A 14,888-nucleotide genomic window follows, 5' to 3' on the forward strand; every position below is an offset into this window, starting at 1 on the left:
GAAAAGGTCCGAGATGAAAGACAGCAAAAGGGTGGAGGCACAGAAGAAAGATGGCCTGTTAAACCTGTATCCTTTACTTAAAAAAAGATACAGGAAGAGCAAATGAAAGCAGAGAGGTATGCAAAGACAGTGATAAATTCCATAATAAGTAAGTAAGCAACAGGTCAGAGTAACTATAGTCCTAGAACAAGGTGAGGACCAACATGATTAAATAAAAGCCGGAATATAATGAAAGCTTTGTTTCGAAAATGAAAGCATTATCAAATAACTCTATATAATAAACATTCTCTTTGGTGTGCATTTTTGTTCTTCTCTGTTCGTTTTTCAAAAGAAATGATATCAGAAACTATGAGATATTAACAGCTGATGCAATGTTGCATGGCTGTGTTTTTTGCAAAAATGTTGTAATATATGGTAAGCACAACTGATAATATATTTTAAAACCCTTTCCTTGATGTTTGGTTGCAATGTTAATAAGAAAAAGGTAACATACACATAATAACTGAATCTGATAATATACTGGGACATGACATACACATAATAACTGAATCTGATAATATACTGGGACGTGACATACACATAATAACTGAATCTGATAATATACTGGGACGTGACATACACATAATAACTGAATCTGATAATATACTGGGACGTGACATACACATAATAACTGAATCTGATAATATACTGGGACGTGATACACATAATAACTGAATCTGATAATATACTGGGACGTGACATACACATAATAACTGAATCTGATAATATACTGGGACGTGAAATACACATAATAACTGAATCTGATAATATACTGGGACGTGATACACATAATAACTGAATCTGATAATATACTGGGACGTGACATACACATAATAACTGAATCTGATAATATACTGGGACGTGACATACACATAATAACTGAATCTGATAATATACTGGGACGTGACATACACATAATAACTGAATCTGATAATATACTGGGACGTGACATACACATAATAACTGAATCTGATAATATACTGGGACGTGACATACACATAATAACTGAATCTGATAATATACTGGGACGTGACATACACATAATAACTGAATCTGATAATATACTGGGACGTGATACACATAATAACTGAATCTGATAATATACTGGGACGTGACATACACATAATAACTGAATCTGATAATATACTAGGACGTGACATACACATAATAACTGAATCTGATAATATACTGGGACGTGACATACACATAATAACTGAATCTGATAATATACTGGGACATGACATACACATAATAACTGAATCTGATAATATACTGGGACGTGACATACACATAATAACTGAATCTGATAATATACTGGGACATGTACATTTTATTTGGTTAAATGAGGCAATTATCACTGAAGGAAAGCATTAGCATTGCAATGAAACTTCTGTAAATATCAATAGTGAACTGGTATTTGGGTTAGGATAAGAAACTCGGGAGAGACGTGGTAGAAGAACATTAAACAGAAAACCAAAACTGGACATGAGAAGATCCAGTAAGAAGCTATTTTACATGACAAGAATGAGTGGATAACAACATGGATGCAAATGTTAAACTGAACATATCTAGATCAGGAAAACAGGAAGGTCATGAGATTTCTGCAAGAGATGTGGTAAATAGGGGGTGTGAAGCTGATGCATAAAAAAGAAAAAGAAGAAAGGTAAAGGCAGCAGAGAATATGTTGAGCTAGTTCTGACAGATATACAAGAAAACATTATGCTGCATTATGTGGGGGGAGGGAAATGAAGGTAAGTGTGTTAGGTAAAGGAAATAAAAGGAATTTGAACAAAAGGCTCATGGATAGAGCTAGTATGGCAAGGAATAGCAGGAATATATGAAGTACAAATGGAGAAGGAAAGTGAGGAGAATGCAATATAACAACAGGGGAAGACTGAGTCATTACTATGAAAAGCAGCTGCAATTTAATATGAGTTAGGCATTCCTTATGGAGAGCACATGCACTTAAGGAGTAATGGAAGGGATACTCTCCAGATGAAAACTCAGAAATAGGCAAGTTGAAATGCAGATAAATAAAAGGAAGAGGTTGCAACTGGAATATAGAAAAATTAGGAAGAGAAGGAAAGGGATGCAGTGGGTTAAAACTGAATGACAAATAGGACTAGAGAATTAGAGATAGCTGAAAAAACAGCACATATAGACAAAATAAAGGAAGGAAGTAGGGAAGCTAGAGATGCCTTGTAGGGGCCTAGAGAGACAAACAAGATGTGAGGCACAAAACACTGAGGGAAAGAGGACAAGCTCACCCAATGTGAAGGAAAATCCTGGTGAATTAAAACAAGGGCGATGATATGTACATAGATTTTTGCTTAGGTGTTAGGTTGCTGTTTTGTCATTGCTATGTTTAGAGCTGCTAAACAAAATAACAAGAATATAAATGAGCAGTCCTATAAAAACTCTAGTAAAAGAAAAGAGCATAAGGCAAGCTCCCACCAGTAAGAGAAGGTGAAGGAGAAAATTAGAGAGAAAGGAATCACAGTAGGGGACAGATGATAGTTAAACATATTAACTTGGAGGGTAAATGGTCTCACAGATAAGATGAAAATGCAGAAGGCCCCAGAGTACATGAGGCATAAAACAGTAGGAAAGTAATGTTCTGGGTGATACATGTAATAAGAGTGAGCAGTTAGTGAAGAAAGAGTACAGGGTCACATATTTCTCAAGTAAGCGTAGATGTTGGTTGAGACTGGACAGGGTATATATATATATATATATATATATATATATATATATATATATATAAATTAAACAAAATAGCATGACATGAGCACCTTATAACAGAATGCTCAACTCACTGCAGAACTTTATCAGATCACGCTCCAGGGTCAGGATAGAATTAAGAGCACTGTAGGGAAACAAAAGGAGAAAGGCAATTAAGTTCAGTTGTAGCTGGCTAAAATATAGACATAAGATGGAAAATATACAGCAAAATCTGAAGGATAAAATCAGATATGAGAAGTAGTCAAGAAAGAATTCAAACAGCATGCTAGGAAAGGACGGCTGAGGAAAATCTGGTAAGAAAGGCAGTGTTTTCTGACTATTAAGCTAGAATGGGTAAGAGAATTGCAGAGGAGTAGCGTGAGGCTAAATGAGGGAGAACAAAGGGAACAAGATGAGTTGGAGAGAAAATGGAATGACTGCTTGTTGGAATCATTAGAGAGGAAAAACATTTTTTTTAAATATTCCAAAATTACAAAAGCTCTTAAGAAGTAAATTAGGATAGCAGAAGGTATAGAAAAGTACAATAAAGTTGAGAGACACCAGATCCAGGCTTTGTAATTTAGCCAAAGAGACAGCTAGGGTATTTCAAGAATATTATGAACAGTGATATACACCACAGGGGGAGGAGAATGACTTGTTAATAAGACTAGTGGACTTCATGGGAAATTAGGATATTATTAGACTAGCAGTAGAAGATGACTGAGGATTTATGAGATCGATTACAGTGCAGAATTAGAAGACAAGATAAGGAAGCAGGCCATAGGCAAATCACAAGGACTAGAGGAGTTCTCAGTAGAAATGTGAAGAAAGTGTTAGCAAGCATTATCCTGATATGGTGAAGGATGATTAATGGGAAATTAGAGAAGAAAAGAACAATGGAGACTAGGAGGAAGGTAGTAATATTAAAATAACGCACATACTCAGGCAACCCACACTCATACTGTCCAGTCTCATTACTGACTCATGCATACACTGTGTTTGTAGCAACACTGGCAGATAGAGTGGCCCATATTCTTCAAGCAATCATTGATATGGATCACTGTGGATTTACATAGGGGAGACAAACATTTTAAATATGCGGACAGCACACCTGATGCACTCTGAGTTGGAAGAAGAGAATAACGGATTGGTATTGTGCGGGGTAGATGTGGACAAAGCGTTTAATAGGCTACATTGGAGATATTTATGGGAATAATATATATTATGAGGCTCCCCATGGAGTTTATTAAGTTACTGCAGGAGATCTAAAAAAGATTTGGAGGCAGTATTAATAACTAAGGGTAAGATAACACCTAAAATTAGGATTAGAAGAGAGTCAAGTCAGTGGTGTCAACTCTAGACATTGTTATTCACTTTATGCCTAGAGCTCCTGACAGAAAAAAATAAGGGTATGAGAGTGGATAGAGGATAGAAAAACAAGTGATGTCTTTATCACTCACTATCAGATCTTCCTTAGGTCTTTTTTCTTGTCTGCCTAATCAATATGTATCATTTTAATTATGCAAATAATGCAACATTAATGTTAATTTTATTATGTCATTTTTTATGTGTTTTGTATACATTGTGCATATAGGTATCATATGGTTTCAATCTTAAACAATGACAGACACTGCAACTCACCAACACATACAAACATTCACACATTTATTCTATATAAACACATCTCACACACACACACACACACACACACACACACACACACACACACACACACACACACACACACACACACACACACACACTTAACCTACTCCCTTACCACATCCCCACTCTGTAATTTGACATGATGTGTTTACTACTTTTGTAACTATCAGTCAAACTATAACATTAACATGTTAGACTAAAACAGTTTCAGAAATATTGTGTGGTCATACCTCTCAAATGTCCAGACTTTTGCAGAATTTCTACATTTTTGCCTTATACGTTTATTCTGGTCCTTCTAAAATTGATGGTTTTCTTGCAAATCATTAAGGCCTGAAGTCACTAAATAATGATGGGCATTTGAGTTTCAGACTTTATATCCTTTAGAAAATGTATGCTAATGCAAAATCTGTTGTTCTCCCAAATTTCTAAGTTTGTAAGATCAATAATAAAATCTGTTCCTGATATTGAGTATTATTTTTGGCTTTGTCCAGATTTCATGTACTAAGAGGTTGACAATTATGAATGTGATTATCAGGGAGCCTTTATCTCATACTGTATAGTTTAGAAACAATGTCCACAAACCACTGGTTTGTGTCATTTAAAGTTGCCTAAGTTTCTGACCTGCTAAGTATATATGGTATATGACTCCATGGAGAGCCTGCACTTGTGAAAAAGTTTTTTTTTTCTTCAAATATGTCTTGTAATTCTTAATGACAATAAAAAGTTACTAGTTCTATCTGAATGACAATAAGATGTTCAACTTAGCCCAATGATAATTATTTCTAACTCATCTTTGGAGACTTATACGCAAATATTAAGTTAGCTTTTAATAGTCTACAGTATACAGAGATGAAATTTAAACACACTTCTCTACATAGTGTTTTGATTGGATGGGATAGCTTTTACTTATGTAATATTTCTATTTTTTTTCCCTAGCTTATGGATGTTTTGAACAATTTGCATACAAAAGTCATACAATACACATTATTAGATTGAATCAAACATTAAATCATGGAAATGTTACATCAGTGTGCATTGTGACTCGATTCATAGAATATTTTCAATACCACAAAAACATTTTTGAACATTTGCATTAGAAAAAAGTTGCTATCAGCAATAATGCAAGGGCATTCACATGGATCATGTTCAGAAAATGGCTGGTAATATGATGAATAGAAGTCTTTTTTTATGCTAGCATTTTGGTATAATAACTTCCTTGGTAAAATACCTTATACTGCTCAGTGCTTAATGCAATTTACATTGTGGCTTCCCAAGAGAATAGAGAGCTCATAAGATTTTGAAGATTCCGATGACCTTTCAAATCACTTTGGTATTGTCAGAAAATTTGGCCACCTATGTGTGGTCTGTGATCAGAAGTAGTCATAAATACATTATAAAAGAAATGGTCCCAACACAGTTTCTTGGGTTATTACCTTAAAAACTTGTCTAAAAGATTAAATTGATTATTTTACCCTAACTCTAAATGAATGACTGAATAGCCATTCAAGTATTCACCTGGTAGCAAAGCAGTTGACCTTCAGTGCATGAAATATTTGGAGTACAATTTTACGGGAGATAATATCAAATGTTTTAACCAAGCATTAATATGTAATAACCAGGAGCTTGTTGCTGTTAGTTGCCTAAACAACATTATTACAAAAGCTAATCATTTGTTGTGCAAAGAGTATCCTAAAGCAAAACTGTCTTGGTTGATGTTCAAAAGTAAAAGAAAAGCTGCAGAAATTAAGTTCAAATAGTATGTCAGAAACATTAACCAATAATGATTCTGAGAGTAATATGCCTATAGTTGCTTAAATTGTTACCATCTCCTCCTTTATGAACTAAGACACCAATACCTGCCTTTGAAATACAAGGAACAAAACCAGTTAACAAGTTTTGTAGAAATAAAACTTAAGATAAGAGGATACAACATTACATTGCTCTGAATGTCCATCCAGCTTGTTCTTTCATTGCTCGGTACTGCATCAATTAAGGGAACAAGAGGTGCTTCCTCACCTTGTATGTGGCCACAAGATCCAGTCCTCCCCATCCAGTATAATTGCCGTAAGATAATATGAGCCATCACATGACCTTTGACTTCTTACCTCATTCATTCATTCATTCATCCATTCTAATAAATTAATGAATTCATTCATTCTTTCATTCATTTTCTGATAATATGCTAAATCCAATTCACTGATATGGGAGCTACAGCTTTTAATGTTACTGGTGTCAGACTGTGAACTCATTTCCTGTGAGAGTTACTGTATGCAAAAGCAGGTATGGTGGTAGAACTGCTGATCTCTGTCTATACTTTCAATGGAACATCGCTCATAACTTCTTCAAGCAATCTGTGGCATTTGTCAAGTTTAAATCTCAAAGCACTGTTTGTCTGCAAAGTACATGTGTACTTCTGGAAAAATTATGCTCAGTCTCCTTATAATGATATCCATTTGGGGTTGTACCTCATCACTTGAAAGTTGCTATCAACCTAGATGCCCAAGTCCCTCACAACTGGTTTCATGCTTAGTACTTTGTTATTAATGTGATAATTAGTGGGAATGCCATTTTCCACAAAGGGGATAATGGTGCATTTCTTGGCATTCAGTTTGATGCCATGCTCCTGGTACCAGTCATTAGTTTGGGTTAGGCCCTCCTTGGAGGATGTTCACATCACTAGGGGAATTTAAGACAGCACCCAGCATGCAGTCATCTACAAACTTGGTCAGCCACAGACCACTGGTTTTGGCTTGCACCTCAGAAAAGTATATCCTAAACAGGAGAGGCACCATGAAAGATCCTTGGGGTATAGCGCTCGTTACAGGTCTACTACTAGAGGTGGCTTCCCCTATTTTGACTGAGTGGGTTCTATCAGTAAGCCAGTTAGCTGCCTATCAAGTAGCATACAGGTTGATGCCTAGCTGGGAGAGTTTATCTATTATGCCCGAGTGAGGAAAGTGTTGAAGGCTTAGGCTATGCCAATGCAGATGGTGTCCATCACCTTCCCTTCATGCATGGCTTTGAAGCTAACCAGGTTTAATAAGCATGATCTCCCTTTGACAACACCAAACTGTGTGGGATCAAGCATTTGGAGGTTGTCAATGTCCTTGTTTATAAGATCCATGATAATGTGTTCCATGGCCTAGCAGATCAGGCTAGTTAGGCTGATGGGCCTATAATTGCCTGGGTCAGTGGACTCTCATCCTTTGTCTAGAGGGATGACAGTGGCTGTCCTCCATTTGGCTGGGATGAAGCCAGTGCTCAGGCTTTGGTTGAATAGGGTGCATAATGAAGCTGACAGCTCATGCCTGAGTTCATGTAGGATGCAGCCAGGGATGTTGTTGGGTCCCATGGAGACTGCATTTGTTGCCTTTGAGAGGGCATTAAAGACCTGCTCACTGGTGATGAGGGGAGGGGGGCAGGTGCTGGAGATGTCCTGGATTACTGATGGGGGAGACGGGGGGGTGAAGTTTTCACTGAACCTGTCTGCCAGCAGGTTTGTCTATATCTACTGCATTTGTGTTTGCGGTGTTCTTGACCACCAGTTCAGAGCAGATTTGGGTGTTACTTTTAAGACTGCAGCTGTATGTGAAGAAGGCCTTGTGACTGTCCTTGGTGGATGTGGCCAATTTGGACTCAAACGTATCCTTAAAGGATTTCACCAGTGATCTTATTTGCTTGTTCAGACAAATGAGAGATTGCTTCCAACTTGGCACCTGCTCCTTCTTGGTCCTGGACAGCAATTTTTTCCTTTTATTATAAATGTTGTTTATTGCTGCAGTCCACCAAACAGGTTTACTCTTCCTTGAGAAAGATGATTTGGTCCTGTCAGATATTGCTGAGTCCATACAGCCATGTAGGTGCTCATATAGTTTTTTGGTGTAGGGTTGGACATTAGTGATAGTTCCAACTGAAGAGGTGGCGGCTGTGAATCTACTTATACTTGCTCTCAGGAGATTGTAGTCAGCTTTGTAAATGTTTTTCTGTTTGATGCTGACAAGGGGGCTCAGGGGAGATGGTGACTTTGAAAGTGATCACTTTATGGTCGAATCGTACCAAGGAGGATGACATTGTAGGGATGTTACAGTGGCTACTCATGTTGGTTAGTACTAAGTCCAAGATATTTTCAACTCTCATGGGGGTGTCGACCAGCTGAGCCAATCATTGGCAGGAATCTATGGGCATTCATGTTTGGACTAGAATAGGTCTTCCACTCTATGGTTGGGTAGTTAAAGTCACCCAGGATCACAGCAGAGGGTTGAATCTTGATGGATTCAAGTAAGGTCAGATAGGGGGAATGGGCATCCTGAGCCATGGTTGGGTTCTGTAGCTAGCTATGATTTGAACAGGTGTTTTGTCAATTGTTAATTGTACTTGGAGTGATTCCTGTGCGTCATACCATTTGACTTGCCTGGAGGTGTGCATGACTTTGATAAATATTGAAACTCCAACTCCTTTGGCTTTGTAGCGCTCAGTTTGGGATCTGGAAGTATGGTAAGATCAGTAACCTGAAAAAGACATACTTTACAGTACCTCCGAAGAAAGCCTGGAACACACCAATAAGTGCCAACGACTGCCAATAATAGTCCACAGTTTATTGAATAAAATACAAACACGAACACGGACTGAAACGACAAGCAGACTAGCAAACAAACGAATAAACAAATGTAGCATATGAAGAGAGTTAAGTGCTTTCAACCATTACTGGTCTTCATCAGAACTACTACTTACATGTTAATCTGCTGCTTAAATAACCTTTGTGGCGCCAAAACCACTCATTACTTTTTAAAAACGTACTAACACATATACAAGTATATTAATAAATAGCTGAATGACTACAAAAGTGTCTCCTAACCATAATATTCACAATACATAAGTAACAATACTTTAGAAAAATGCATCAATGAAATAAAATAAAATACAATACAATACAGTACCTTAATTAAATACAATCGTATTGGTACGTAAACATGTTGTATAAACAATATAATATGCAACCATCAACAAACCTATTAATATTTATAAATATGTTGTATATAAATAAAAAATATAAAAAAATATATGTAAATTAATGATAGCAAAATATGTATATTTATGTGCAGATGAATATGTTACTATAGATGAATATGTTACTATAACAATTACAAATTGTTTATTTTTTATTACTAAAAATTTTTTATTTATTCAAAAATTTTTATTAAAAATATTTTGGATGAAATATGTAGCCAAACACTTTATAATATATGATAATTAAATAGATAAATAAGTAACTTGGTATTTAAATAACAATAATAATGATAATAATAATAATAGTAATAATAACTATAACAGCAACATGGACAGCGAAGATGAGCATGGACTATTATATGTTCATACTGCAAACAACAAATCTATAAAATTTTTTAAAAAATGTTTTAAAAAAGTTATTAAAATTATTTAAAAATTATTTAAAAATTATTTATAAATCTTAGCTAAAAACTTTATTGCTTTACGTATAATGTAAAAAATTTTTATTATTGTAAATTCACTTATAAATGCATTTATAAGCAAATAGTGTAAATATTAATAAGTAATAAATAAATAAATATGTATCCTGTAATTCTTGTTGTATGTCTCACTTTATACTAATAACAATGATTTAGTTGATATAAATTCATGTAATCCAAGAAAAGTCGTGGCATCTAAATATATCTGCCACCATGTTTCTTTATATGCAAGTAAACTTTTAATATCACCACCTCTGGGATCTATTTCAATGGTGTCAAGAATGCTAAACATAAAATTATGATCAACAGTTAAGCCCATTGGCGGAGCTAAAACTTCAGAAGTCTCCCCTGATGTGTTGTGCGAAAAGTTAGTTGTAGTTGTTCTACCAGGTTTGTCCCCTGACAATACCTTGTTGACCAAGAAAACAAGTTTAGCTAGCTCGCCTTTGAGCCCCACTAATTCTTCTTTCAAACAATTGATGCTGCTGCATGCCTCGGGAAAATTTTCAGTCATACCCATAGCTTCGACATTGGAAATGTTCGTGTTAGGAAGCTCCATGTTAACAACAGTAGCACCGGTGTCCTCCATGGCCGAAAGACATCAGAAAAAGATATACTTCACAGTACCTCCAAGGAAAGCCTGGAACACACCAATAAGTGCCAATGACTGCCAATAATAGTCCACAGTTTATTGTCATAAAATACAAACACAAACACGGACTGAAACGACAAGCAGACTAGCAAACAAATGAATAAACAAACGTAGCATACGAAGAGAGTTAAGCACTTTCAACCATTACTGGTCTTCATCAGAACTACTACTTACATGTTAATCTGCTGCTTAAATAACCTTTGTGGCGCCAAAACCACTTATTACTTTTTAAAAATGTACTAACACATATACAAGTATATTAATAAATAGCTGAATGACTACAAAAGTGTCTCCTAACCATAATATTCACAATACATAAGTAACAATACTTTAGAAAAAATGCATCAATGAAATAAAATAAAATACAATACAATACAGTACCTTAATTAAATACAATCGTATTGGTACGTAAACATGTTGTATAAACAATATAATATGCAACCATCAACAAACCTATTAATATTTATAAATATGTTGTATATAAATAAAAAATATAAAAAAATATATGTAAATTAATGATAGCAAAATATGTATATTTATGTGCAGATGAATATGTTACTATAACAATTACAAATTATTTATTTTTTATTACTAAAAATTTTATTTATTCAAAAAATGTTATTAAAAATATTTTGGATGAAATATGTAGCCAAATACTTTATAATATATGATAATTAAATAGATAAATAAGTAACTAGTTTCATGCTAAGACTCCTACTGTTTAGCAGTATGACCTTTAAATTTCATTTAGAAGAATTTTTCATGTTGGTATTTGTGTGCTCGTGGCATTGCCCAAAAAAGGCCCTATGGAGGAGGCAAGAGCTTTTGCCAGAAGCCTGAAGCCCAAGAGAGACAGATGAAGGCCATCTCTGGCAAAGCATCGTGGTCTGTCAATCATGTCCTCCCAGGCTGTCAGGTACTGGATCCCCTTGGAATGACACCAGAAATGAATCCAATTGTATGCATGAGACAATTGCTACACTGCCTCAGATGTATTTCTCCAGTCTAACGCTGCTTAATTGTACTGTATTACATTGTATCTGATAGTTGTAGGGCTGTTGTAGGTAGTTTATCTGCTCTTGATGCACTCAGGCTCCAATTCCACATTAAGAATTTTTTTGCACTCTTATGGCAGAAGTGTGTGGATCTGACCTATTGCAGTCAGGGCTTGCTGTTAAAAGCCTTAATGTGGGCTTTCCTCATTGGTAGTTAGCTTAAAACTTGTTCTTCTTTGTTTATATTTAAGCCTCACATTTGCACTAAGCTTCTCTCTTGAAAGTGGTGGTTAGCCGTACCCTATATAGACACAAAAGCCTTGACACTCATTTTATTTCCTTAACAGCTGTCAGTGAAACTCACTTTTGCTGGTCTAGGAGCAACTCAGTTGCACACTGATCAGTGCTCCCTTAATGATCAACCTTAATGTACACAAAATATAGGTCCCTCTTGTAGTCTTGCAGCTACCAGCATAGTCTTATCAAATTAATCCATTCCTTTATAAAACATACAGTAAGAGACTGCTCTCATAGAGGGGTAATTCCCCATCATCTCTCTGGCCAGCCAGATGGACATGGGCATCATGAGGCAGTGTAGCAATTGTCTCATGTATACTGGCAACCACTTACTCCTGAAACAAACAAATATTTCATGTGAGAGATGTAGTTACACTATGAAATTGGAGGTAAGACTCTCACATAAAGATAGATTGAATGCCAAACAGGTTGTTAGCACACACATCACTTCCCACACTAAATAAGGACATGACACATAATCCCACATATGTAGAGGTACTTCCTAGTAACTTACCAAAAGATCAGAGACCTCCTAAATGAAAACCCCTTATGCACACAACAATGCAAAAAACAACCACAACACATACTGACACACACCAGTGTCTCAACAAATAAGCCCATAAGGCATAAAACCACAAAACTTAATGTGTTGGTCATAGGATACTCCATATTGCAATACATGGATATTCCCTCACCAAGCAGGATAAGGATTCAGCTACAGTTAATTGCTAGTTAGATGCCAAGATCCATCAAGTCACTCAACCACAAGTACCGGTATGACTCCATCATAGTCTATGTGGAGGTGAATGACTTGAGACTTACCTCTTTGGACTTAGTGAAGAGAGACATGACTGAGCCCTCATGTTATGTGTCACAGGCAGGTATAAGTCTAGCATTAAGCACCATTCTACCCTCTCCATGATGATGGCACAATACAAACAAAAACTGATTGACTTTAACAATTTCTTAGCTTCTGGTGTGAGTCCAAAAAGATCCGATATCGGTCAATCAGGAAGACATGGTCAACAGACTACACTGCTTTGCCAGAGACAGTCTCCACCTGTCTTCTCTAGGCTTTTGGATACAAGCAATGGCATTAGCCATCCTCATTGTGCCTTTTTTAGGCAGTGTCAAAATAAACAACCTCCCAACATAATAAAATCCTTTCTAGATAAAGTTAAGGTACTGCTGCTTAATGCTAGGAGTCTAAACAAGAAACTGCACTCCACTGAAGCACTTCTCACCTTGGAAGATACTGACTTCTGTACAGTCACCGAGACATGGTTCAAAGCCACAGACAGCACCCCAGTTGTTCAGACCACAAACTGAGCATGAAAGAAGCAAAGTAGGAGGTGTATCCATCTTCATTAAGGATAAGTACACTTGCATTGAGACAGTGACAAGGGTGAATTATCAATCATGTGACAGTATTAAAAATATTTTTTTCAACAGAGGTTATCACTGGAGAGAAGTACAGAGGATATCCATTGGCATTACAGCCTTGAGGTCTACATCAGATAAACCACATTTTCTTTGGAATAACAATGATTGACCCTTGCCACTGTCTCAGTGCAATACTGGTGAAAGCAGAAGCAGAGTGTGTTTGACATATTCCAGTGATGCGGATAAGATCTGTGATGTTATCGGTAAGAATTGGCCCATACATCTGCCTGATGATAACATCAAATGTATAGTGGGTGATAAGCCAAGTTTTTGTTTTAAAAATAGTTTGTCTCTTAACAGACAGTTTGTAATCGTCCCAGGACATGGACTGCATCCATTTTGAACAGAATAGGGACTTTTCCTTGCCATTCCTGTAAAGCGTGTACCTATATTTCTTACTGTAAAACTTTCACTTATCCAACGTCTGGCTTTAGCGTTAACCCTAAGATATATGCAGGCTGTATAAGCACTAATTTAGTCTACATTGCAATGTGTGGAGTATGTTCACATTTTTATGTTGGTAAGACCAACAGGTTGTTTAAAGAAAGGATCCTCAAGCACATCAGTGACATACAGACTGGGAATAAGTCTAATGTCCTTGCTAAGCATATATCTGTGAATGAAGGACACTTTTTTTACATTTATGGTTTTACAGTTGGTTGCCAAGAAGAAAAGGGGTGAAGATTTAATTAATGTCACTGAGTGAGTATAGACAAAATGAATCCTTAAATTGCAAGCTGATAAAGTTCCAGGATTGAAGTGCATGGTCCCTTTAAAACCTGCACTAAAGACTCACAGGTTGTTTCATTGATACTTTTGCAACTATGTCCCAATTGGTTGCATTGCCTGAATGGGCTGTTTGTTTTATTTGTCACTTTTAGGTTGCATCTTTTTTATTGGTTTAGATTTTTTTAATGGGGTTTTAATGTTTGAAGAAGATGTTTTTTATCTGAATATGAAGAAGCACTTTTTATATACTATGGGCAGGATTCACGAAGGCTTACACGGAGTTTAAGAGTAGTGTAAGCCTCCGTGTAAGCCTCCCGATCCAGGAACAGCCCAAACCTCCGTGTAAGAGACAGCTAAAACGTCTCTTACACGGACTGGGCATGGAAATGCTCAATACCTCATTTGCAGCTCAAAGATATGCAAATGAGATATTTGAGCGATCCAGGAAGCCCAAACCAGTCTGTGTAACGGACGTTTTAGCTGCAGAAATGTACTCAGCTGACAACTGAGTACATTTCTGCAAAATTGACAATGGAGCTATGTCAGCTCCAAATAAAGGGTGCATATGTGTCATCTAGCATGTCAATGGCCAAATATGTGGCCATTGGCATTAAAAATTGATGCAAAATTATTTAAAATAACTTTTTTTTTTCGGGGGATTTTGATGTTTAACTGCAGCGCACACCCGCGCAAACGGGGTGCGCTGCCTAAAAGTGAAAACTGAAGCTTATAAGCCCACAATTGTGGGTGTTATGTATTACATGGAATGACAATGCAGGGACTAGCAGACCAAAAACAATATGGCCACCGTGTAGTGGTTGCCAAGGGGGGGAAGCTCAGTGTAAGAGATGTAACTAATCA

Source organism: Protopterus annectens, chromosome 2.part0, assembly GCF_019279795.1.
Source record: "Protopterus annectens isolate FY-2018-M chromosome 2.part0, PAN1.0, whole genome shotgun sequence".
NCBI lineage: Eukaryota > Metazoa > Chordata > Ceratodontiformes > Protopteridae > Protopterus > Protopterus annectens.